This window comes from Panthera onca, chromosome A1, assembly GCF_046562875.1.
Source record: "Panthera onca isolate mPanOnc1 chromosome A1, mPanOnc1 haplotype 2, whole genome shotgun sequence".
Taxonomy (NCBI): Eukaryota; Metazoa; Chordata; class Mammalia; order Carnivora; family Felidae; genus Panthera; species Panthera onca.
Window position 1 is genome coordinate 51006397 of NC_138339.1, and position 25201 is coordinate 51031597.

Consider the following 25201-nt stretch of genomic DNA (forward strand, 5'->3'; position numbering starts at 1 on the left):
ATAAGGGTTAAGATAAGACTGCTTACAAAACACTTTGCCCAGCACTAGCACTAAATGATAGTGGTTATGGAGATGTGAAGATGATGAAGAACAGTTCATTCTAAGGACCTGGGTTTACAAATGTTAGTGTCATTTGGCATGTGGGTGAGGGAAGGAATCACACCCTGTGATCTGATACCAGTGGTCAGGACTCTGGGCAAGTTACTGACCTCCTCTGTGCCTCATTTTCCTCTTCTTTAAAATGAGTATAATAATTACACCTAGCTCATGATATTTGGGGGAGGATTTATTCAGCCATATTTATGAAGCAACTATTACAGGCCAGGAGCTGCCCTGTGCACTTGGGACACACCTGTGAACAAAGGGAACTGCCCTGGGAATCAGCATATAGACTTTTGCAGCAGTGCCTGGTACTTGATAAACCCCAAAGGAAAGAAAATTGAGAGGGTGTAAGGGATGGAAGAAGATTGCCCACAGCCTAATACAGCTTCAAAGACTGAAAACCCAGCTTTTCCATTTTTCCAGCTTTGTGACAGACCAGTTCCTAGCGAGCCTCTCTGCGTCTTGGTCTTTCCCATCTATAAAAAGGGGGTAATAACTCTTTTCTTAAGGGTTGTGTAGTAGCAGAAGTAAAGTGCTTGATATAGGTTAGGCCACCTGTACATGTCGATTCCTTTTTTTTTTTAATGTTTATTTTTGAGAGAGAGAGAGAGAGAGAGAGAGAGAGAAAGCATGAGTGGGGGAGGGGCAGAGAGAAAAGGGGACAAAGGATCTGAAGTAGGCTCTGCGTGACAACCTGATGTGGGGTTTGAACTCACGAACCACAAGCTCATGACCTGAGCCGAAATTGGACACTTAACCGACTGAGCCACCCAGGCACCCCATGTACATGTTGATTCCTGTACTAGTTTCCTCAGGCTGCCATGACAAATTTGGTGGCTTAAAACAGCAGGAATTTATTCTCACACAGTTCTGGAGGCTAGAAGCCCAAAATCAAGGTGTTGGCAAGATTGGTTCTTTCTGGAGGCTCCAAGGGAGCATCTGTCCCATGTTTCTCCCCTAGTTCCTGGTAGCTGTGGGCAAGACTCAACATTCCTTGGCTTGTAACTGAGTACCTCCCATTTCTGCCCCATCTCCACATATTCTACTCCGTGGGTGGACATGTCCTCTTCTCTTCTTACAAAGACACCAGTCATTGGATTTGAGGCCATCTTAATCCAGTTTGATATCCATCTTAACTTAATTACGTCTACAATGAACCTGTTTCCAAAAAAGGTCATGTTCTGAGGTTTTAGGTGGACATAAATTTGAAAGACAACATTCAGCTCACTGGAGTTCTTTTGCACTCTCTCCTCCATTGCAGGGTTTCTGCACAAGGGCTTTTGAGTGGGATACAGCAAGCTTCGTGGGCAGAACCCCAGGAGTGTCGTGTCCCCCCATTCCACTCATGTCACCTCCAGAACCAGAAAGATCATGTTGTCCTCTGTAAATAGCTATTGAATTATCACAGGAAATGGACTGGAAGCCCACAACTACTTGGGAATCATTTCACTGCTGAAAGAAGTAGATTTGAGCAGTTCCTCAAGTGTGTCCACAGTGAAAAATGAGGCATCGCTTACCTTGGAAAACAAGTCCATTCATTCCAGACCACCTCATGGTTTAACTTTAGTGGTTGAGTTACTAATAACCCAAGGTTCTGATGAGTTAATCCTCCCATTTCAGCAGAGACATTCTGGAGGCAAGATTTTAGATCAGAGGAATGACTCTACTGGTGGACATTCCAAGCCCTTTAGGTGAGCTGTTGTGGAAAGGTGTTTCGAGAAAGTAGATTTGGTGGCCATTCAGCTAACTCTGTTAACATTTCGTGAGCGGCTCCTACATGCAGGGCACTGATCTAAATACCTGGGTGGAACTCACTAAGAACAAACCTGCTTTCTGCCTGTCACGGATTCATGATAAAATAACTATCCCCAAGTAATGGCAAAATAAGAGAGATGCACTGTGAAAGAGATATGACAGATATATGTGGAAAAGGCAGAAATTAATTTGGATGACAATGAGGTGACAGAGCGTATTGCAAAACCTTGAGGAATAGGCAGTGTTTAAAGGGTGGATTGACAAACGGAGATGGCAAGGGCTGACATTTCAGGTAGAGAACCCAGATAAGCAACAGCACAGTGGCGGGGGCAAGGCAGAGGACATCCGGCCACTGCCCCTTGTCTGCTCCAGTGGTCAGAGTGTGCTGTGAGGCCACGTGGGAAGTCAAGACTAGAGAACTAACCCAAGGGTTGATGGTGGAGGGCCTTACGGGGAGCCTGAGGCTACGGGGTTGGTTCCCAGAGGCCTTGGCAGACACAGGAGAGCCAGTGTGTCTGGCTTCATGCTACCCACTTCACTTGGAAAATGACATAGGTTTCATCGCTTCTTGGAGCCACGGCTTCCTGGTGGGTAAAGCGTAGGTGGCACTCGCCCTGTTTCAAGGTCTCTTGAGGAAGATCTGATGAAGCAACACACACACAGCTGTTTGGGATGGTGCCGGGCACTTAGTGAGCAGTTACTAAAAGCTCTTTATTAACTGTAAAGGTCTTGGCAAGGGAAGCGAGCAGACTTGGGGTTGATTAGTTGGTTGGTTTTTTTCAGGATGCCGGCTCCTGGCTAACAGGCAAGCTGACTGGCTGAGTGAAAGGAACAGAGGGAGGGGGTGCAGGACAGCTATATGTGCTGCTCTGGAGTTTGGGGCATGCCAACAGGAAGAGTGGGGACAAGTCTCCAGCTGGGGCTGGGCCAAGGGGGAGCACCACAGTGGGGAGTTGAGGAAACCGGCAGCCTGAAGCGACCCTGAAGTTTGTCCAGCAACCCAGGGAAGGACAGCTCCACTTCTCAAGAGAGGGTAGAAAGGATCTGAGTGTCCAGAGTGTCTCTTGGGAGCCACTTAACCAAAGGGGGCATGGGTGGAGTGAGCAGCACGGACAAAGGCCCAGAGAAGGGAAGGAGTGCACACAAGAGCCAAGCAGGTGCTGGGCAGTTGCACTTGTCTCACAATGTCCTGATACCGGCCGTAAAAGTGCCTGGACGGTGAGAAGGGCACCGGTGTGCTGCGGATGTCTCACTTACATCAGAGCCCACATGCCCACCCCCTTCCTCCCTGCTTGTGCAGATTCTGCTTGTCACTTGTGGTCCTGTTGGAGGCTCACACCCTCCCTTGACCCTTTTCCAACGAATCCAGCCTATGCTGATCTCTCCCCTCCTCGGAATACCCGTTGTGCTTGAGTCACACTGTTTAGCGTTGGGTTGTTCTTTAATCTGCCAGACGGGGAGGATAATTACTCAGAGCTTTCTCATGTACAGTAAATGAGACAGCCCTTCTAATGCTCCCAGCACAGTACCTGGTGCCTAAACAGTGCACAATAAGTGCGGGCAATTCTCCTATTGTTGCCACTCCTTCTGCCCCTGCACTTGGATATTATTGTCATTGCTTGGGGACACAGGTTGGACAGCATCCTTGAGAACAGTACACTCCCAGAGACACAGGTATGTGGGTGTTAGCTATTATGTCAACCCTTTCTCTCCACTCAGGAAAGCATTCTGAAGAACCAGATGAATGAATATGACATTATTATTGTGATAACCTTGAATCTACTCTAATTCATGTTTATTTTTTAAATCATCTGCCAACATTGGTACTTTAGCTTCATGAGTCACAAATTCTTTGTGGCATACCTCATAATATATGGTGACTCACCAGTGTGCTGTGGTCCTGAAGGTGAGAACTTCTGCTCTAAGTTTTAACTTGTATTACTGCTGCCTTCCTGCCCAGGCTGTAAACTCTGTGAGGACAGGGCCCCTGGCTGGCTTCTTCCTTCCTCACCATGGTGTCCAACACAATGCTTGGCAGGTAGCAATTATCAACTAGTCATGTGCCGATGAACTGATATCTTTCCAGAAGCAGGGCTTCTAGAAAGGTGTAGATTGTTCAAATGCTGAAACTTTCAAAGGTGTGTCTCTAGTTCTGCTCAATTCCTATGAAAATCTCCACAGAGGGAGAAAACATGTATATTGATCAGGACTTTTGTGGGTGCAAGTGACAGAAGCCTAACTCAAACTTCCTTAAGCAAAAGGGGCAAAAATTGGTACATATACCTGAAAAGTCAAAAGGTGTATTTAAGTTCAAGTAAGGCTGCATGCAGGTGTTCATATTTTATCAGCATATTGTGTCTCTCTTAGCTCCTCAGCTCTTTTTTTCCTCTAAATTTTCTTTATTTTCAAGCATGTGCTACACAGCTGGTGGTACAGACAGCTTCCAGCCGCTACAGGCTTCTTTTCCATCAGCATATAATGTCAGGCAAAACCCTGTCACTTTCCCAATCATTCTAGCAAAATCTGGACCTGACACTCATGGGCTCAGAATGGCTTGGTTACACATTCCTATGGCTCAGTTTTACCAGGTATTGGTCACATGCTGAGTTTGGACAAATAATATCCAAAACAAGTGGTTTGGATGTTCAGTCCAGATGATTTCCCAAAAGATAATCTTGGTGCATTTCCTAGAGATGGAAGAAATGAATGCCGGGCAGACAGATATTTTCAACATTTGGCAAGCCTGAGTGAGGGGCAATGATTATGTATATAAGTGAGAACAACTGTTTCCATGTCAACTGCTGTCACCATGGTGAGAAAGACACTGATCCGCTGCATCATCTGTGCACCGAGGGGGTGCCTTTTGCAGTGAGTTCTGAACTCTGACTTTGGTGCCAGCATTGCTAGGTTGCAGTTATGAGACTCTTGCAGACAGAGCCTATCCCTACCAGACTGAAGAGCTGTTGATGGCATCTGCTGAGCTACACGGAGAGAGGCTTTGCATGTGAATGAGCACAAACTATATAACCAGCACAGGGAAACATCTGGAAACAGATGTTGATCAGTTAACAAGAAGGTGAATGCACTTTGTTCTGGTCTGATTGCTCTCTCAGGAATTGCCTTCTCATGTGGCCCCAGAGAAGAAGCAATCCACCATTCCACCTCCACAGATAATCTTCTTCTGTCCACTGTTTTCCATTCTCCATAAACAAGAGTTGACCCTGGCTAGGATTGCAGCCACCTAGCCCCATGGAGAAATGTACTGGTTTGGCAAGGAGCATCTTCATCAGATGAAGGTCTTCTTGACCTGTGCACTCTTGAAGAGAAAGAGAACACAATAACTACAAGGTAAGTCTTACTTGATGTAATGAACACCTTTCCTCTTATCAGGTTCTCCTACTAGATAACTGTGTCTTAATTGGCATTGTGGCTATTTTACAATAATTCATTAATAGTGACAGTGGTAGACAGAAAAAGGACCATACAATTTTAGAATGACAAAATAAGAAGTGACCTTAGTCATCATTCCCACCCTGTGAGTTTTGTGAGTTCATCAGCTGTATCTGTCTTGTTCACTCCTATATTCCCAGTGTCTAGTGTAGAGTCTAGCATTCTGGGTATGCCATTATTCCTTATAACTGTGTTCATGACAGACATCACTAATCAATCACCACCTTACTCTTTCCCATTGATCAAGAATATGGCCTCAGGGGTGTCTGGTTGGCTCAGTTGGTCGAGTGTCCGACTTTTGATTTTGGCTCAGGTCATGATCTCACAGTCATGTTATCAAGCCTGGCATGGAGCCTGCTTAAGATTCTGTCTCTCCCTCACCCTCTGCTCCTAGCATGCACATTCTCTCTCTCTGAAAAGAAAAGAAAAGAAAAGAAAAGAAAAGGGAAGGGAAAGAAAGAAAGAAAAAAGAAAATGATCTCAGAATCATTCTCAAAACTGAACCCCAAAAATCTAATGCCAGTCAATCAACTGACATAAGCCAAAACTGATTTGCCATTGTTAACTAGTGACTTGTCAAAAATTTGCAAAATCTTAAGGAAAGATTTCTTTCAACCATGTAGTTTCCATTTAGGAAAAAGCAAAGACCTAAGCAATTACCTGTCAACTAGAATAGTGGTTTCTTTAGACTTTGGAGTTGCTGTAGAACTCCATCCTACATCCTTTGTGACATTCCTCAGAAGAAATTTAAATCAGATGCTACACACCACAGAGTAACTTCTGGGGACTATATATTCTTACCAAAGAGTTTTAACTCCTTAGTAATCTGCAGGCTAATAATTAGCATGTAAAAGCCAGTCTACTTCAGTGGAAGGTTAGAGATTTAGGTGCTCAAAGAAGATCCCCAGGAGTTCTTTCCCTTTCTTTGGTGCTGACTGTTTAGCATTTCAAGTGGTGCAGAAATGGCACCATGGAATGAGCAGCTCACTTAGGCAGCACAATCCTTTCCTTTCAGATTTTAGGCTAAGTGGCATTAGGAAGTAGTCAATTATGAACAATTTGGGTGCCTGCAAATAACTGTAGAAGTTAAATTCACTTTGTATATAAGTGGAACATGCCTCTGGAAGACATTTATTCACATGAACCCATTGTGCAGGGCCTTGGATGCAGCCAGAAAGATCATTAACAGCCGAGTCAAATTACTGTGGTAATAGGAGTATGAAAGAGGCTAGATCACTTGGATAATCGGAGCTGCAGATGACCAAAAATTCTTTTGTTGAATTGGACTAATAGGCTCCCAGATTGGCCTCAGTCCCAGTGAACAAGCACTGTAACCATGTTTACTAGCAATAAGATGATGCTTTTAATGCCTGACAGTTAAATACAAGAAAAGACTAAGGAAACAGTCATTTCAATCCAGATTGACTTGAAGGTATTATGTAAATTCAAGGAACATACAAACAGAGTCTGCTAGACCAAAGCCTCCCTTGGTATTATTGGACTCTGAGAGGCAATCAGCCCTGCCCAGCTACCTGCAAAGAGGCAAAAGTACCTTATGTCAATCTTTGTTCTTGGGTGCTCTTAGAGTGACCTAGTAATTGAGCATCTGCCAGCAGCAGGGCTCAGAAGCAAGGTTCTGACTCAAATTAGTAGTTGGGGATTAGAGCATCTCTTACCATCACACAAAACTCACCTTTATGTCTGCAACAACTGAAGCAATTGTGTTTATGCTAGGAAGGAGCAATTTAGGAGATAGATCCCAGAACTTTCAGAGAGAGGGAATTAACCTCTGAACTCATACTCTCTTGAGCAGAAGTGGTTTTCCCCTGCTTATCGCAATGAGAAATGGCTATTGAGGAATTGTGGAAGAGTGGTTAATAGCTTGGTGTTGTTGTCAGACCTGGAAGCACATTCTAGTTCTACTACTTAATAGCTGTCTGGCATTAAATAGCTATTTAAATTGATTGACCCTCAGCCTTTTCTCTTTAAAATGGGGATACAGTATCACCTATTTCCTCTCCATTAAAATGGGAACAATAGTAAACATTGTTATAAAGATTAAATATAAAAAAGTATAAAGCACTTAACACTATTTGGATCATTTACCAAGATAGACCAAGTTCTGAGACCTAAACAAATCTTAATACATTTAAAAGAACTCAAGTCATACAAAATATATTTCCTGGAGAAGATGAAATTAAATTAGAAATCAATAACAGACAGCTATCTATAAAATTCCCAAATATTTGGAAACTATCTAAAACACTTCTAAATAACAGCTGAGTTGAAGAAATCAAAAGGGAAAGAAGAAAGCATTTTTAAGTTAATGAAAATTAAAACACAGCATTTTAGAATTTATACCATGCTGCTAAAGCAGTGCTTATGGGGAAATTTATAGCACTGAAATGCCTATTCTAAAAAAGAAAAGTCTCAAATTCCAAGCTCCCACCTTAAGAAACTAGAAAAAGAAAACTAAGTTAAAGCCAAGTAAGCATAAGAAAGAAAATAATAAATAAAAATCAATGAACAATCAATGAAACAGAAAATAGAAAAACAATAGAGAAATTCATTAAAATCAAAAGTTGATTCTTTGAAATCAATCAAATTTATAAACCTCTAACCAACCTGAATAGAAAAAAAAGAGAAAAGACATAAATTAACCAAATAACCAGAATCAGAAAAATGACAGCACTATGGATTCTACAGATATCAAAGCAATAAGAAGACATTACGAACAACTCTGTCTATAAAATAAATAATAAATGCCTCTAAATTTGACAATTTAAATGGATGAATTCCTTGAAAAACATAATCAAACAAAGTTCACTCAGGAAGAAATAACTTGAATTTGTAGTTAACAACTTTCTTAGGAAAAAACAAAACTCAAAGACCAGATAGCTTCCTTGGTGAAATCTATCAAATTTTTAAGAAAGAAACAATACACAAACTCCTTGAGAAAATTAAAGAGGGAGGAATACTTATCAACTTATTCTGTGAGCCCACCGTTACAAATGACAGCATTAGTAGATAAGAAAATTTCAGACCAATAGCCCTCATGAATATGCGGTAAAGTGTCAACTAAAAGGTAAGTCAAATCTAAAAACATGTAAGAAGGATAATATATCATGATCAAGCAAATGGCATTGTTCTGGACTTTACCCCAGAAATTCAAAGTTGATAGAACATTTAACAAATCAATGTAATTCACCATATTAATAGTGTAAAAAGGAAAAACACACAAAATCATCAAAACAGAGGTAGAAAAGCATTTGACAAAGTACATTATTTTTTATAGAAAAAAACATATCTCAGCAAACTAAGAATAGAGGGAAATTCCTTAACTTGATAAAAAGCATCTATAAAAACCCTACATCATACTTAAAGGTAAAATAAAATGAAAGACTGAATGCTTTTGTGCTAAGATCAGAAAGAAGAAAAAGATGTTCATTCTCACTACTTCTGTTCAAATTTGTACTGATGATCTAGCTAATGCAGTAAGGCAAGAGAAAAAAACAAACTGTATGGAGATTAGAAAGGAAGAACTAAACCTGTCATTACTCACACATGATATGATCAGCTATGTAGAAAACCCTATGGAATCAACAACAAAACACTACAAGAACTTGTAAAAAAGCTTACCAAATTTTCGAGGTACAAAATCAATATAAAAGATTACATTTATATAAAAGCAATGAATAATCAGAAACTAAAATTAAAATTTTTTTAACGTTTATTCATTTTTTGATAGAGAGACAGAGTTGAGTGGGGGAGGGGCAGACAGAGAGAGGGAGACACAGAATCTGAAGCAGGCTCCAGGCTCTGAACTGACAGCACAGAGCCCGACGCAGGGCTTGAACTCACAGACCGTGAGATCATGACCTGAGCTGAAGTCAGACGCTTAACCGATTGAGCCACCCAGGCACCCCTCAGAAACTAAAATTTTAAAAATAATGTCATTTATAACAGTATCAAAAAATATAGTTACAGATTATCTCCAACAAGATGTGTGTAAGATCTGTAGATTGAAAACTACAAAACACTGCTAAAAGAAATTAAAGAAGATCTAATAAATGGAGATATAAATAATGTTCATGGATCAGAAGACTCAATTTTGTTAAAATATCAATTATAACTCAAATCAGTGTATAGTTTCAAAGCAATCCCAATCAAAATCTTAGCAGAGTTTACTATGGAAATTGACAAGATAATTTTAAAATTGATATGGAAATGCAAAGACCTTGGATAGCCAAAATAACTTTAAAAATAATTTAAAAAGAAGGTTAACACTGTTTGATTTCAAGACTTACTATAAAGATACAGTAATTGTCAGTGTCAACCATTACTGTCAAGATAGATAAATAGATACATGGATCAGAATAGAGTCCTGAAATAGACCCACAGATATATGGACAACTGATGGTCAGTAAAGGGGCAAAGGTAGTTCAGTGGAGAAAAGTTAGTCTTTTCAACAAATAGTGCTAGAATAGTTGGCCATCTATATGGGGGCAAAGGAGGGGGAATAGAACTTTAATCCATACCTTGCACTATATACAAAAATCAACTCAAAATACATCACAGACCTAAATATGAAATCTAAAACTATAAAATTCCTAGAAAAAAAAACATAGAAGGAAATTTTTATGATTTATGATTAGGCAAAGATTTCTTAGATATAACATCAAAATCACAGTTTGTGAAAGAAAAAAGTAATAGTGTACTATATCACAATTAAGAATTTCTGCTCTTTGACTCTAGATTTTTTTTTAATTAAAAATTTTTTAACGTTTATTCATTTTTTGAGAGACAAAGAGAAACAGGGTGTGGGTAGGGTAGGGGTAGAGGGAGAGGGAGACACATAATTCCAAGCAGGCTCCAGGCTCCTAGCTGTCAGCACAGAGCCCAAAGTGGGGCTCGAACCCATGAACCATGAGATCACGACCTGAACCGAAGTTGGACGCTTAACCAACTGAACCATCCAGGTACCCCTATAGATTTTTAAAGTTTGTTTATTTATCTGAGAGAGAGAGAGAGAGAGAGAGAGCGCACATGCCTGTGCAAGCGGGAGAGGGTAGAAAGACTTCCAAGCAGGATCCATGCCATCAGTGCAGAGACCAATGCAGGGCTTGAACTCATGAACCGTGAGATCATGACCTGAGCAGAAATCAAGAGTCGGATGCTTAACCGACTGAGCCACCCAGGCGTCCCAAGAACTTCTGCTCTTTGAATTACCCTGTTAAGAGAATGAAAAGACAGCTCACAAAATGAGAGAAAATATTTGTAAATCATGTATCTGACAAGACAATTGTATTTTCAGAATATATAAAGAGCTCTAAAACCCAATAATAAGCCAAACAACCTAATTTTTAAAAAATTGATAACAGATTTACACTTATACTTTATCCAGGAAAATAAAGGGATGGCAATAAGCAAATTACAAAGATGGTCAACATTATCATCATTAAGTAAAATGCAAATAAAACAATGAAATACCACTACCCACCTGTTAGAATTGCTAAAATTAAAAAGACTAACCGTGGTAGGTATTGCCAAGGACATGGAGCTACTAAGGCTCTCATACACTGCTGACGATGTAAAATGGTACAGCCACTTTGGAAGACAGTTTGGCATGTTCTTAGAAAGTTAAACATATACCTACCATATGCCCTAGCCATTGCCCTTGTAGGTGTTTATGCAAGAGAAATGAAAGCATAAACCCACACAAAGACTTGTACATGAATATTTATAGGATTTTTATTTGTAATAGCCAAAAACTGGAAATTTCCCTCAACAGGTAAAAAGATAAAGCTGCAGTTTACATTGAAATATTACTCAGCAATAAAAGCTATGAACTACTGATACATACAACATGGCTGAGAATCTCAAAATCATTCCTACTGACTGAAAGAAACCAGACAATAAAAGGGTACTTAGTGTATGATTTCATTTATATAAAAGTCTAGAAAATGAAAACTAATCTAGAGTGACAATAGCAGATCAGCGGTTATCTGGGAGGAAGGGGTGGAGAATAGGGAAGGGTTACCATAGGCACGAGTAGACTTTTGGCGGGGACAAATGCGTTCAAAATCGTAACTGTGGCAATAGTTTCGCGGGTATATACACATGCCAAAACTTGGCACATTGTACACTTTGAACATGTACAACATGTCATATATCAGTTATATCCCCAATAAAGTCATTTTTTAAAAGGGCGTTTAGGCTGGTGTGTGATTATACCTGATCCCAAGTGAGGGGACCCCAGCTGAGAGGCCCGGAGGTGGGACCCCAGGATCCCATTGGTAGAAATGCAACCTTCAGAGGATGTTCCCTTTCCGCAGCTACTGGAGCAGACATTACTGCTTCCACTGCTGGCCATGGCAAGGAGAATCCTGGCAAGTAGATTGAAAAACAAAAGCAAAAAGTGTTTAGCAGGAGGCTAAGTGTCTTCTTTTGATTTCCATTATCCCCTGACCAGCTTTGCTTTTCTTTTTTTTCTTCTTCCTTTCCTGATGAATCTCCAAAGTAGGGATAGCTTTGACGTCCCCCAGGTCAAACTGTGATCCACTGGTAGTGACTACCTGCAGCACTGCACTGAGAAGTGTGGTAGGAGGAATAATGGCCCCCAAAGATGTTTACATCCTAATCCCCAGAACAGGAGAACGTTTTACCTGACCCAACGAAAGCACGAAAGCGACTTTGCAGACTGATTAAGGTTAAGGATCTCGAGACGGGGAGATAATTCCGGATTATCCGGTGGGCCCAATCTAATCACATAAATTCTTAAAAGTGGAGGACATTTCCTGGTTATGGTCAGAGAGTAATAGCAGTATGGGAAAGATTTGATGCCCTGTTGCTGGTTCTGAAATGTAGGTGGGCTATGTTCATGGACAAGCTGGAGCACACAGGGAAATGGATTTTACTCCTAGAATTTTCAAAAAGAAAAGCAGCCCTGCCCGAATCTTGATTTCAGCCCACAGAGGCCTATGTTAGACCTCAAACCCACAAAACTATAAGACAACAGAATTGTGCTGTTTTAATATATTAAATTTGTGGTAATTTTCTACTGTAGTGATTGCAAGCAACCAAATTCAAACAGGACAGAATATTGGAATCAATTAATAATGCCTACCGTAGATACCATAGGGGAAAGAAGCTTACAGGCTACATATCTGCCACTTTGGTTCTCATTTTCAAGGTGGGCTGGCACAGGAGCTGGGGAAGGGGCCACCTTCATTTATGGTGCCTACTGTATGCCAAGCTCTATGCTGGACTCTTCACACATGTTCCCTTAGTCGTCTTCACCTCGGTTCTATTATGAGGTAAATATTACTTCCCTTTCTGATAGTCGGGGATCAGAGAAATTAAGACTCGCTTAAGATCTTAACTCAAATGCTGGTTTGGTTTTGTTTTGTTTTTCGTTTTTTGTTCTTTATTTCTCTCAGCTCCAAACAACGCACGGAGTCCCAAGAAAACGTAGGTGAACTACGTTTCAAGTGTTGATGGGAAACAAGAACAAACACAGATGAAGAACCTTTGTCTTGGAACAATACTTCTGGCCCTGGAAGTGGTACATGGAACATTATTAGCACAGCTGGAGCTCCTTAGAAGTGACTTGGGAGTGGGGAAGGAACAATACATTTCTAATATTTGGTAATTATCATGAAAAGTACTTGCTCCTTGTTTATGCTTAAACTTCAGCACAGAGGAATGCCACTTATTTTCTCTCTCAGCATGGTGTGTGTGTGTGACGCATCCAACCAGCCGCCTAGCTGGGCTCCCTGGCCCCCTCCGACAGTGGGGACTTGTTTATACCTCCACTGAAGGAGCCGGCACAGCCATGCATCCTTCCTGCCCTTACTGTCTCTTCCAAGAACGCTTCAGGGAACTGAGCTGTGGACAGCACTGCTGAATTCACTCTCTGGTAGCGAAATTGCAACATCATGTGTGGAGGCAAGGGAGGGAGCCAGACCTCAGATATCCTTCAAGATGGAGCTGTGGAACCAGGCCAGGTCACTAACACTTGCCATTTTACTGTCTTTCATTTGAAGGAAGTTAATGGGTTGGGAAGACAGAGGGAAAGTGTGAGAGCCTAGTGGCACCACTGAATAATTCCACGACTCAACCTCTCAGAACCTTGTTTTCACCTATACTGTGAGATAATAATAGACACCTCACAGGGATGAAGCAGTGCTTAGGACTGAGTGAGCATGTCCTCTGAGTTAGGCATTGTGTTAAGGGCTTTATATGCAAACCTCACTTGTTCCAACGACCTTATGAATAGTATACTACTATTACCCTATTTTATAGATGAGCATATAGAGGGTCAAAGAGAATTACTTACCAAAGTACCACAGCTAATAAATGACCCAATCAAGCCACTTGATTCTAGACTCAGAGCAAATGACCACTGTGGTGAAATGCTTAGTGTGGCACCTTGTATAGGGTACATGCTCCAAAGACAGGAGCAAGAATTCTATTGGTTTTAGTATTAGTATGCAATATTAGTTGGGACCTGAGGTCCCCTTGATCCCCCTCTCCTGCAACTACCCATTCATGGTAAAATAACACACAGATATAGGAAACCACACAAATCCCAGAAGCCACTCGTGGGCTGCATTCAATCACAGCCACCTGCCCAAAATAGCCATGATCTTGACTTTTGCTGGAATAACTGTCTTAGTCAGTCCAGGCTCCTAGCACAAAGCGCTACTGACCAGATGCCTTATAGACAACAGAAATTTATTTCTCGTGGTTCTGGAGGTTGCAAGTCTGAGATCAGGGTACAAGAATTGTTGCGTTCTGGAGAGGGCCCTCTTCCAGGTTGTAAACTGCTGACTTCTAGTATCCTTCCATGGTGGAAAGAGGGCAAGAGAGCTCTCTGGGGTCCCTTTCATAAGGGCACTGACCTCATTCTTGAGGGCTCCACCTTCAAGATCTACACGCCTCTCAGGGCACCTGGGTGGTTCAGTCGGTTGAGTGTCCAACTTCGACTCAGGTCATGATTTCATGGTTCGTGAGCTTGAACCCTGTGTCAAGTTCTATGCTGACAGCTCAGATTCTGCCTCTCCCTCTCTCTGCCCCTCCCCTGCTCGTGCTCTCTCTCTCTCTCAAAAATAAATAAACATTAAGAAAATAATAATAAAATAAAATAAAGACCTAACCACCTCTCAAAGGCCCCATCTTCTTATACTATCACATTGAGGGTTAAGGATTTCAACATATGAATTATGGGTGAGGTGTTACCCCACTCCCAGTTTGTTCTTTTTCTTAACAATTTTTCTGATTTACTTCCTGAGATTTCCTGACTGTCCCCTCACCCCCCAACTTTTAACTGAGCTTCTTTTCCTCCATCTCTATTGTCCATCCAATTTTTATTCTACTCCCAACAATTTCTCCCCAATACAGGAGGGAGAGCCCACGTGGTCAGTTTGGGGAGTCCATACCATAGGAGCTAGACAGCGGCAGCTCCTCAATCCTCTCTCCAGACACCTTGCATGCCCCACTCCTGGTTTGGGCAGAATGCCTCCCACTTCCGCTGCCTCTCTCAGATTGGCTCATGTGTTTTCTAGTAAGTACCTGTTACCTCTGTTGAGATTCTACTGTTCCCAGGTCTATCGGATACCCCATTGCTTCCTTCCTTCCTCACACACAGGCATTAATACCATGTGAATCTTGGGGCAATTGCTGTTTTGTCCCCACAGCTTATATTTGGGGATTCATAGGAATACCATCTAACATTGTTTTTGATTTTGTTATGTATTTGCTCTGTTTGTTATCATGTGGAGATTAGGGTAAATTTAAAAACTGATTCTATCACCATTCTCATTTTCCTAAATCCCCTAGAACTCTTGAGTCCTTCTCTCATTACAGGCCCCTGTCCAGACCTGGTTTCTCCTTTGGGCATGGAAGACACAGATATACTCCACAGGGGCCTGCCTCATGACCCACCTGTTCTACTGTCTATGTCTGGCAATGGCAACTGTCAGGATAGCCTGGCAAGACAGGTCTATATTCCTTTACAACAGAGTTTACTTCAACATAAGAGACAATTTAAAAATATTTAGCAATGAACAGACCTGAGAAGAGATCAAAGAATCTTGTAGTGAGAGGGAGTTGGACTGCAGATTTAAAATCCATTCCTTCTTGTGTCTTGAGACCCTCAGTTCAGGAAGAACTCCCCAAACATCCCAAGCCTCTTTTAATTAATCTTATCTTGAGATAGCACAAAGTGTTCCGGAGGGTTAGACCTTCATGCTTTTGAGTTTGAGGTTTCTAGAGGTCACCAGAACAAGATCGGAATCCTCTATTCCCATCATCATCATCTGAGGCATGCAAATGCTTTTATAAAAGTTCCATTTTTGCTTGACTGAATTAGACACTATCCAAAGGGGCAAGCATTGAGCTCACCTTCCACGAACTCATGGTTGGAGTCAACAGCATGGATTGCCATGATTTTATATTTCATCTCATAGTCTTAAGGAATCCCCAAAATAGTATTTGGCTCAAGGAGGAAATTTCTTGTGTTTTTTTTGGCACTTGCATGAATAGAAACGATTGTATATTTATTATTATTGTTTTTTTAGAAAAAGAAACGCTTGTACAACAGGGAGGTTTTTTTGCTGTTCTTGTGAACACCTCTTCCGGCTATATTTGGCAAAATAGTCAAACCTTTTTAGAACACTGGTGTTACTGGGGCACCTGGGTGGCTCAGTCCATTAAGTGATCTACTTCGGCTCAGGTCATGACCTCACAGTTTGTGAGTTTGAGCCCCATGTCGGGCTCTGTGCTGACAGCTCAGAACCTGCAGCCTGCTTCCGGTTCTGTGTATATGTCTCTCTCTGCCTCACCTCCACTTGCACTCTGTCTCAAAAATAAAATAAAAACATTAAAAAAAAAAAAAAGAACACTGGTGTTATTGCTGTTGGGGGAGGAGGGAAGGAGAAAGTCTAGCCCTTCTCTCCCAACCCCTCCATGTCCACCTTTTTCCAGGAGAGAATTATCTGATAGACACCACTTGAGGATGCTAACTGGGTCCCAATAACAGTGGGTAAGGTCACTGTGTGTGTACTGGGAAAGCTCTGGTCTTGAGCCTAAGCTCGGTGTTCTAGCACAATTTATCAGTCTATGCAGGCATGTCAGGCACAAGACCAGTTAATAATCCAATAGTACATGAGTTTCCCATTTAATCTAGACCCTTGAGTGTAGGAGGGATGGCATTTCTGAGCCCCTGGTCTGATGCTAATAGCACATCTAACCACACACTTAACTTTCAACCACTCACTTTGCTGTCTGGTCAGTGGGCAAAGAAAGTAACTGCATACATGACCTGGGTGTATTGAATCTCTCTCCCTGCACATGCCTCCTTTCCACTATGTGTTTCATATAACCATCAAATTGCTGCCTGAACAAATTTTTTCTCCCTGCCTTCTTCCCTCCCTCCCTTTCTCCCTTCCATCTTTCTTTTCTCCCTCCCTCCTTCTTTTCTTTTTTCTTTTCTTTTCTCTTTGCTTTTCTTTTCTTCTCTTTTCTCTCTCTCTCCTTCCCTCCCTCCCTTCCTATTAGCCTGACCTTCAGTTACCCTCTTACTCAAGACCCCTACCTACTTTTTCAGTCCCTTTTTCCTGCCCCCCCCATACCCCCACCTCCATACACTGTGTTGCCACCATCCTGAGATGCTTTCATCCCTAGAGTTTGCATGTGTGTTCACACCCACAGGCCTTTACTCAAGCTGTACCCTCTGCCAGAAATTTTCTGCTTTCAGAAAATTCTTCCAAACATAACTTATGAGTTACCTTTACATGAAATCTTCCCCTACATCCTTGTCTCCAGTGCCCTCCCTGGATGTGCGGGAATGGGGAGCATTTCTTCTCTCTTGAAGTTCCACTGCTACTTCCTCTTTTTTTTTCAATATATGACGTTTATTGTCAAATTGGTTTCCATACAACACCCAGTGCTCATCCCAAAAGGTGCCCTGCTCAATACCCATCACCCACCCTCCCCTCCCTCCCACCCACCATCAACCCTCAGTTTGTTCTCAGTTTTTAAGAGTCTCTTATGCTTTGGCTCTCTTCCACTCTAACCTCTTTTTTTTTTTTTTTTCCTTCCCCTCCCTCATGGGTTTCTGTTAAGTTTCTCAGGATCCACATAAGAGTGAAACCATATGGTATCTGTCTTTCTCTGTATGGCTTATTTCACTTAGCATCACACTCTCCAGTTCCATCCATGTTGCTACAAAGGGCCATATTTCATTCTTTCTCATTGCCACGTAGTACCCCATTATGTATATAAACCACAATTTCTTTATCTATTCATCAATTGACGGACATTTAGGCTCTTTCCATAATTTGGCTATTGTCGAAAGTGCTGCTATAAACATTGGGGTACAAGTGCCCCTATGCATGAGTACTCCTGTATCCCTTGGGTAAATTCCTAGCAGTGCTATTGCTGGGTCATAGGGTAGGTCTATTTTTAATTTTTTGAGGAACCTCCACACTGTTTTCCAGAGTGGCTGCACCAATTTGCATTCCCACCAACAGTACAAGAGGGTTCCCGTTTCTCCACATCCTCTCCAGCATCTATAGTCTCCTGATTTGTTCATTTTGGCCACTCTGACTGGTGTGAGGTGGTATCTGAGTGTGGTTTTGATTTGTATTTCCTTGATGATACTTCCTCTTTCTTATAGGGATTCACTCCCACCTATCTCCCCACCAGATTAAGGCTGGTGATGATGGGCCATGTTTGAGGTTCTCCCACGCTTATCGTAATGCCTAGGATATGATAAATGCTCCATGAGAGTTTGCTAAGTGATCAAATCAATCAATTAAGGGTGGGACCAACCTCTGGAATCAATAAAAAAATATTCACTAAGAACTGTATACAAAGTACCATTCTTTCACTATGAAAAGCTACTCTGAAAGAATATTAATTGATTGTAATTAGTGTCTTATTATCTATTTTGAGGAGAAAGATCACACTTGGAATTTGAGTCAGCTCTGTCACTTCCTTGCTCTGTGCCTTTTCAGTCTAAATCTCAATTTTCTCATCTGTGAGATGGGGAGGAAAACCATCACAGCTGCCTTACCTGCCCTCAGTGTTGGTGTGCCGGTCAAATGGCACAATGTATATGAAAGCACTCTGAATTAGCTTCCCTTACCTAGTAAGACCTGGAGGGTGTGGGACACAGAGGAGGTAAGGTCTGGTGAAGAAAAAGCAGTAAGCAAGGATCCAGGGGTCAGGAGGGCAGGCAGATCAGGACTGAGAGAACACTGGGCAGCAGGAAAGCCATATGAGGAGACAAGGGCTGTGCGGGAAGAACAGAGGAGCCAGAGTGTATCCAAAGGAGAGGCGTGTGGAGAGATCAGGTCGGGGAAAGAAAGAGGAGGACAAGTGCTAACTTTCCTTGGGGAGAGCAAAATGGACACACCACAGCTCCAGGCTTTTTTCTTCTGGTTTCCTGACCCTAATAACTATTGGACATTTTGGAACAATCTCACAGATCATGAAATTGTTTGCATCCCTAGAGATTCAGTCCTTTTCACTCCATAGTTGATTGGAGTGCAAAGAACACCATGATTCATAGGGTTTAGGGTCAGAGCCATACTGGCTAGTCCCTTGCTGTTGCTGCTAGAAAGTCCCTAGCAGAGGAAGGAGTGTATAATCCTAGGATGGGACATGAGAGTTAGTAAAGTGAAAGATGGAGGCAGCAGTCAATGGTGTGCTTCCCAACCCCTCCTCCCCTTTCCAACCCCCCAACCTCACCACCACCATCATGCAACCAAAACACTGGATGATTAAAGAATTCTCTGGCTTCAATCAGAACAACTAGGTGGAGCTTGGCAATGAATTCATGTTTCTTAGTGACACTATTAATTTATTCTGGTGCTAAAAGACAAATGTCACATGCCTGGTATATTCTCGTAGATCCCTTTCTCTTATGCTGTATCAATAGTTTTTCAACCATACTCTAGAAATGGAAGAGCTCTAAAGGACACCTCAGGAGTCCTACAAAATATTCTTCAAATTTCATTTTTAAATACATATAAACAACTTTAAAATCTATAATAAACAAACATCCCCTCAAATGTGCTTTATCCTAAATTTGAATCTATCATACATATTTTTTCAATATAATTTATTGTCAAGTTCATTAACATACAGTGTATACAGCATGCTCTTGGCTTCGGGGATAGATTCCCATGATTCATCACTTACATAAAACACCCAGTGCTCATCCCAACAAGTGCCCTCCTCAATGCCCATCACCCACTTTCCCTTCTCCCCCATGCCCTGTCAGCCCTCAGTTTGTTCAATGTATTTGAGAGTTTCTTATTTGCCTCCCTCTCTGTTTGAAACTAACTTTTTCCCCTTCCCTTCCCCCATGGTCTTCTGTTAAGTTTCTCAAATTCCACATATGAGTGAAAACATATGATATCTGTCTTTTTCTGACTTATTTCACTTAGCATAATACCCTCCAGTTCTATCCATGTTGTTGCAAATGGCAAGATTCCGTTCTTTCTCACTGCTGAGTAATATTTCACTATATATATATATATATATATATATATATATATATATATATATCACATCTTCTTTATCAATTCATCAGTTTCTATCGTATATATTATGTTGCATGGCAGGTTAAACTTTCATGTGTGCATGTGTATAGATTTGGAATAAAGCTGCTCCTATTTTTTTTTAATAAAGAATTTCCTGACATTGCAAGATGAACTGCTTTCAAAACTATCATTACTTGCAACTACTTATCTGTTTGAATCGGATTCCCTTACTCCTGGGTATGTTAGTCAGAAATATTTTGGTTGCAAGAGACAGAAATTCAAGTCAAATTGGCCTGAAAGACAAATATTACTGGTTTGCATAGCAGAAAATTTCAGGGGTTGGGCTGGATTAAGTTCCAGCTAGATCTAGACACTTTTATGGTGGCATCGCATTGCCCTCCTTCCCTTGGCAAAGCTTTCCCTGAGCTGGCTTCTTTGGCACAGGAAGAGCTCCTGTTTCCCAGGGTTTCCTGGCCCTGGCTCCCAGACCCACCTCTGTAGCTGGGAGGGGGACCAACTCTAGAGACATGTGACCAGAAATGGGAGATGGGAAATGGGGAATAGAGTGGGCAGCAGAACGACAGAAGTTCGTTGTACTAGGCAGGCTAAACAAACTACAGGAACACACTAGACCCAAGACTGCACTGGCCCCCTTTGATATCTGTCGCTGAATCAAGCCCCAGAATTTCCCCAAATGGCTTCATTGCTCTTATAGATTAATTTGATAAGTGAATGTTGTACATTTGAACCTGACAATAAATGTATGCTAATAAAATAGATTTTTTTTTATCAATTTATACAATTGGCAACTTTTACATAAAACTTGTCCAAAAATGGTGGGATTGGTTCAAAGATTGAGAACTCATCATTATACACTCATCCATGGCCCTAGTGAGTTTGGTCTCTACGAAGGCTCCTTGGCTGCCTGAGCTCGTGACAGTTCTTGCTCCTTATGTGCATGCTCCACTCATTTGGCTCCTTGTCTAGAAGCCATGGGATGAAGGAGAAGCTCATCATCAGAAGTTCAAGTGCAAGCTTCACACCTTACTGTCTATGATTTTCCTTACCTGTAAAATGATGATGCCTGCTCCTTATTCACAGGGGGTGATTAAGCCAAAAGATTTTTGAGGGAAGGTTCTTTAGCATCAGTGAAATGCTATGGAATTAAAATTATTATCTTTCATCTCTTGTTAATTATATATGTATGTTTATTATGCATTTATATAAAATTTAATTATTTATATATGTATCTGTCTAGTCTCCCTGCAGCAGATTATTGCACTCATGGCTTCATTATGTTATCCCTCCTGTATCCATGTCTTTTACCGTGCAACTTTGTAGTGGCCTCCTACTCTGGCTCTGGATTTGCCCATGTGACTTGCTTTGGCCAATAGTATGTCAGCAGATGTGATCCAAACAGAGGCTTGAAAAGACTTGCACAATTGGGCATGCTCACTCTTGCTCCTTTACCTTTACCATTGGAACAAGCCCAGGCTAGCCTGCTAGAGGAGATCCAACTTGACCAGTCAGTCACCACAGCTGAGGCCACTCTAGACCAGCCAATAGTCAGTCAACCCCCAGACATAGGAGCCCAAACCAGAACCGCCCAGCTAAGTCCAGACTAAAGTTCCAACTAGCAGATTTGTGTGCTAAATGCATGTTCACTGTTTTAAACCACTGATTTTTCTAATGGCTTATAACACATCATTATTATGGCAGTAGATAAGTGTTATAGTCCCTAAATAGGAAAGTAAACATCTTGTTTTATATCTTCTGAAGCTCTCCAATTTCCCCAGCTCTCCAAGGGGAAGGAAGAGAAATAAAATTCCAAGTTTTTTTTAAAGCTTTCCAACATTCAGGTACTCTGTGAGGCAGTTCTTATGCAGTACTTTACTTAATCTCTACAACATCTTTCAGAGGTAAATGGGCATTTTCCCATTTTATAGATGAAGAAACTGAGGGTTGGAAAAGTGAAATGACTCACCTGAGGTCACACAGGAAGAGTGGCAGAGTTGGATTCTCCCCACGTGAGCCTACCCCTCATGACAGTCCTCAATTTTCACTACATTTGGCTGCCTTATGCCTATTGCTCCAAAGGTTAGAAGCACCTTATTTGGCCCTTATCTAGATGCCATCTTGTTCTCCAATGGTGTCATATTAGTTTATCTAGAAACATAAATGTGTCTTTCTCAGATTTTTTTTCCTCCCTCATCACACTGGAAGATTATCTGTTTATTAGCATACTGGTTTAACACCTTAAGCATCACAAATTGCCAGTGTCCTCATATTTGTTTCTAAGAAACTTTGTTCATTGTAAATAAATGGGGGGAGAGGAGTTGCTTTCCAAAGATCTTAAGAATCTAGCATTTTCTTAGCCCAAATTTGGCCCTCCCTCTGGGTTTCTGGCCCCAGTACTTCAGTTGCTCTCCTCTCCACACCCAGCAGACGTTATTTTTAAGTTGCAGTTTTATCCAAAGAGCATTTTTTCACAGAATGCCTTGGAAGGTCCTGCACTTTCTCTTCAGCTCGGGAACTGTCCCTCAGCCACACCCCCTTGGTCTGGGAATTTATTTTGGTCTATGCAAGAGTCACATGTTTTTCTTTTAATGAAGTCATCAGAGTATTTTGCTTCCATGCCCTTGATAATACTTTTTTAAGGAAGGTTGTTCTGTCTGTGAACTGCCAGGGGTGGAGATATGGGCACTGTTGTCATTTTAGAAGAGGAATTAACACAGGCTAAGGCCCCCAAACCTTACCCATGGCTTTACCTGGGCACCTCCAATTAAGGTCCTTCAATTCTCTGATCCTTCTCTTTCTTCTGAGTCCAACCCATTCCCCTCTCCTCCAGGAAGAGTTCCCTGACTCAGGTTTATGATAATATCTTTCTTTTTTTGAATAATTAGAGAGTCTGAAATACTTGATTTTGAAATTACTTAGCACGTATTTACTGAGCCTAGACATGTGCTATGCTCTATCCCCAAAGAGCTTACAGTCTGGTGGAAGATAGCAAAGCACAAACAAGCAAGTAAGATGTAGTCAGGTAGTAATGATAATGTTTAAAATAGGATAATGGGATAAAATAAATATGAGAGTAGGGAGGTCTACTTCAGATAGTGCAATGGGGGAGAAGATCCCTAAGAAGATGACATTTACATTGAAAGGATCCAACCCTCTCTTCTGCGGGAAGAGTGATCTGGGTGAAGACTACGACAAACACAAAGGTCCTGAGGCAGAAACTAGCCTTGTGAGCAGTGTGGCTGGAACAGGGAGAATGAAAGGTCAGCGGGGCAGGAGAGGACCGGCCTACCAACTAGGCCTCAGTATGGAGTTTGGATTTTGCAATAAAGGCAATTGAAGTTTGGGAGGGTTTTAAGCATAGCAATGATATCTGATTAATGTTTGTTAAGATCCCTTTGACCGCTGCGTCAAAACTAGATTCACTGGAGAGATGGGATTGATGGCTATCCCACTAGAAATAATAAAGATTTAGACAAAGATGGGAGAAAGGTTGTCATGATTTTTTCTATTGAAGTATAGTTGACACATGATGTGACATTAGTTTCAGTGATTGAACTTCCCTGTGTGTTATGCTATGCTCACTACCATCTGTCACCATACAGCACTGTTGCAATACCGCTGATTATGTTCCCTAGGCTGTGCCTTTTATCCCTGTGACATTCATTCCATAAACTGGACCTTGTGCCTCCCACTCTCCTTCCCCCTCTTTTCCCATCCCCACCTTCCCTTCAGGTTGTCATTTTTTTTTTTTTTACCCTTACCTGCACGTGATACTCTCTTTCCCCTATACATTCAATCTATTTACTTTTAACTTGAACTGAATCTTTTATTTTGTTTCATTGTTTACAAACCCAAATTAGAATAGAAACTACGGTACGGAGTTAGATATTTGACCAATTAACTCTGCTTGGTTTTAAAGCTAGGTATTTAAATTGGGCATTGGTAAACACCCTTAAGCTATTTTAATTTGGAACGCACTTGTGAGATCCTTCTGTTTATGCTTAAATTCCAATTTGCCACCTAGTAAAACTTTCCATTACAACCTTCTTCTAGACTGATGCACACCAAAAATTCCCATGACATTGGTACCCCCATTAAACAGTTGTCCATCTACTTTCAAAAGTATGGCTACCTGGGAAAATAAACCTCTGTTCTATGTAAGCCACTGTGGTCTGGTCTCTGAACCTTGTCGCCACTCACAATCCTAATTGATATCATCGGTCTTGAACATTGTTCAGACATGCCTCTACCTGCTCCCACTCTGAAGAACAGTCAGTGACATATGGTGGGGACTTTCCAGAGCTCTGCCAGACACTATTTCAAGGCTTTCACACATTTACAAGGCAGCAGGTGACACCTGGGAAGACTCTGGGCATTTTCAATTCCTCCTCTTCAACTATTTCCTCACTTGTTGTCAGATTTCACATCTCACCAACAAAGCTTATTATTCAAGGTGGATAAACTCCTCCAGGTGAAGTGAGAATATCTTGACCTTTCTCTGTGAAGCCTTCCTGGAAGCTTAAACAGTGTTGCTAATGGATGATGAGATGATCTACCATGTACTTGGTTCCCATAGATTTCTTAGGTTTATGTGAACAAGTCTTCTCTCTGACCTTGGTAGTTGGCTGGGCCAAGGAGATATAAACCAAATGAAAACACCAATGAACTCGTAGTTTCTTCGTAAGCCAGGGGGTTCTTTGGGGGTAAGGGATTGTTTGATTATTTAGTTTCTTTCTTTCTTTTATTTTTTTTTAAAGAAAGTCTTTTTTTTTTTTTTAAACCTTTATTTATTACTTCTTAGAGACAGAGCATGAGCGGGGGAGGGGCAGAGAGAGAGAAAGGGAGACACAGAATCAGAAGCAGGCTCCAGGCTCTGAGCTGTCAGCACAGAGCCAGATGCGGGGCTTGAACTCACAAACTGGTCAGATCATGACCTGAGCGGAAGTCGGACACTCAACCAACTGAGCTACCCAGGTGCCCCTTGTTTGATTATTTAGTACAAGATTTTTTAAAATAGAAGATTTTAGAGCCAACAAAGATCCTACAGGCCATCCAGTCATTTGAAAGATGGAAAACGTAGAGTAGAACATTTAATTTATTTCCTATGATTGTGGAGCTATGTAATTGCAATGCCAAGGCAAGGCAATCTCATGAATATATAGTATCTGTTATGTACTAGGAACCATAGTAGGTTTTATACACATGTTCATCTTATTTAATCCTCCCCATATCTTAGAAAACTAATGTGACTTAGAAAACTATGATGCTAGTGTCACCATATTACACGTGGGGAAACTGAAGCCCAGGAAGCTGAAGTAACTTGC

The 25201-nt window shown here is 41.5% G+C and overlaps 1 long non-coding RNA gene across 7 annotated transcripts in view; it reads right to left on the reverse strand.

Annotated features, from left to right (window-relative positions):
* Window positions 1-1130: 1130 nt before the first annotated feature.
* Window positions 1131-25201, reverse strand: part of LOC144616255 (uncharacterized) — a 51232-nt gene continuing 27161 nt past the window's right edge. For 2 of the 7 annotated variants that reach the window (XR_013555385.2, XR_013555394.2), the window contains 2 exons: window positions 11542-11693; window positions 1131-5173 (listed from right to left, as the gene is read on the reverse strand). This is a non-coding gene — a long non-coding RNA (uncharacterized LOC144616255). Of the gene's footprint in view, window positions 5174-10106; window positions 10538-11541; window positions 11694-12242; window positions 12614-19895; window positions 21016-25201 lie in introns of those variants that run through there. The other 5 variants (XR_013555395.2, XR_013555387.2, XR_013555391.2 and 2 more) reach the window with 5 other exon arrangements.